Here is a 2,500-nt window from a genome sequence, read left to right on the forward strand (position 1 = left end):
TCTCTCTTGTGGCTCACGGGGCTGTTAGGGTGGCACAGAAATCCCTCGGAATGGGAAAACGGGTCATTTTCGTGTCGCCACATTGCATGCGAACCGCATGCAACTTCCAGAGGCATTTGCAGCAGAAATGCATGTGCAGTCAAAAAAAAATTGATATTTTTCACGGATAGACCCCGTGAAACGCTAGAAATTGGCGGGGATGTGTCTCTTGTGGCTCACGGGGCTGTTCGGGTCGCACAGAAATCCCTGGGAATGGGAAAACGGGTCATTTTCGTGTTGCCACATTGCGTACGAACCGCATGAAACTTCCAGAGGCATTTGCAGCAGGAATGCATGTGCACTCAAAAACTTCTATATGTTTCACGGATAGACCCCGTGAAACGCTAGAAATTGGCGGGGATGTGTCTCTTGTGGCTCACGGGGCTGTTAGGGTGGCACAGAACTCCCTCGGAATGGGAAAAGGGGTCATTTTCGTGTTGCCACATTGCATAGGAACGCCATGAAACTTCCAGAGGCATTTGCAGCAGAAAGGCACGTGCACTCAAAAATTTTAATATTTTTCACGCATAGACCCCGTCAAACGCTAGAAGTTGGCGGGGATGTCTCTCTTGTGGCTCACGGGGCTGTTAGGGTCGCACAGAAATGCCTCGGAATGGGAAAACGGGTCATTTTTGTGTGGCCACATTGCATAGGAACGGCATGAAACTTCCAGAGGCATTTGCAGCAGGAATGCATGTGCACTCAAAAACGTCTATATTTTTCACGGATAGACCCCGTGAAACGCTATAAATTGGCGGGGATGTCTCTCTTGTGGCTCACGGGCGCTGTTAGTTAGGGTCGCACAGAAATCCCTCGGAATGGGAAAAGGGGTCATTTTCGTGTTGCCACATTGCGTACGAACGGCATGAAACTTCCAGAGGCATCTGCAGCAGAAATGCATGTGCACTCAAAAACGTCTATATTTTTCACGGATAGACCCCGTGAAACGCTAGAAATTGGCGGGGATGTGTCTCTTGTGGCTCACGGGGCTGTTAGGGTCGCACAGAAATCCCTCGGAATGGGAAAACGGGTCATTTTCGTGTTGCCACAATTGGCATACGAACGGCATGAAACTTCCAGAGGCATTTGCAGCAGAAATGCATGTGCACTCAAAAACGTGAATATTTTTTCACGGATAGACCCCGTCAAACGCTCGAATTTGGCGGGGATGTTTCTCTTGTGGGTCACGGGGCTGTTCGGCTCGCACAGAACTCCCTTGGTCCACCTGATTCGTGCATACAGGCAGCAACTAAAACTCTGTAAACCTGCTGTGAGGACATCTAAACAGTGGACCAGTGAGGCTGTGGAAGATTTGCGGGCGTGCTTAGACTGTACTGACTGGGATATGTTCACGACTGCTACCAATAGTCTGGATGAACTCACAGAGGCTGTGTACATCAGCTTCTGTGAGGACTGCTGTATCCCAACACGTACCAGGGTGAACTTTAACAACAACAAGCCCTGGTTCTCAGCAAAGCTCAAAAGGTTGAGGTTGGAGAAGGAGGAAGCGTTTAGGAGTGGGGATAGAGACAGATTCAAGGAGTCGAAGAACAGGTTTAGCAAAGCGGTGAGAGAGGCTAAACGACTGTACTCAGAGACACTAAAACACCAGTTCTCTACTAACGACGCTGCTTCTGTCTGCCAAAGGGCTCAGGCACATCACCAACTACAAACCCAGAGCGCCCCACACCACTAACGACTCCCGCCTAGCCAACGACCTGAACGAGTTCTACCGTAGATTTGAAAGACAATTGGACTGTCCTGAACCACCCCTTCCCACCCAAGAGGCCCCATCCCCCACCCATACTACAGAAACGACTCTCTCCTTTCAGGAGGGAGAAGTTAATGGGCTTTTCAAGAGGCAGAATCCACGCAAAGCAGCCGGGCCGGACTCTGTCTCTCCAGCCACCCTCAGGCACTGCGCTGGCCAGCTGTCTCCGGTGTTCACCAACATCTTTAACACCTCCCTGGAGACATGCCATGTACCAGCCTGTCTCAAGTCCTCCACCATCATCGCTGTGCCCAAAAAGCTAAGGCCAACAGGACTAAATGATTACAGACCGGTCGCCCTTACATCTGTGGTAATGAAGTCTTTTGAGCGCCTGCTCCTGGCACACCTCAAAGCCATCACAGACCCTCTCCTGGACCCCCTTCAGTTTGCCTACAGAGCCAACAGGTCTGTGGACGACGCAGTTAACATGGCCCTCCACTTCACCCTACAGCATGTGGACGCCCCAGCATCCTACGCCAGGATCCTGTTTGTGGACTTCAGCTCTGCCTTCAACACCATCATCCCTGCCCTGCTTCAGGACAAGCTCTTCCAGCTGAACGTGCCCTACTCCACCTGCAGGTGGATCACAGACTTCCTCTCTGACAGGAAGCAGTGCGTTAAGCCGGGAACAGAAGTCTCTGACTCCAGGTCCATCAGCACGGGAACTCCTCAGGGCTGCGTCCTTTGCCC

This window comes from Petromyzon marinus, unplaced genomic scaffold, assembly GCF_048934315.1.
Source record: "Petromyzon marinus isolate PM22_M1 ecotype Great Lakes invasive population unplaced genomic scaffold, UKy_Petmar_22M1.pri1.0 PM_G_Scaffold_28, whole genome shotgun sequence".
In the NCBI taxonomy this organism is placed as follows: domain Eukaryota; kingdom Metazoa; phylum Chordata; class Hyperoartia; order Petromyzontiformes; family Petromyzontidae; genus Petromyzon; species Petromyzon marinus.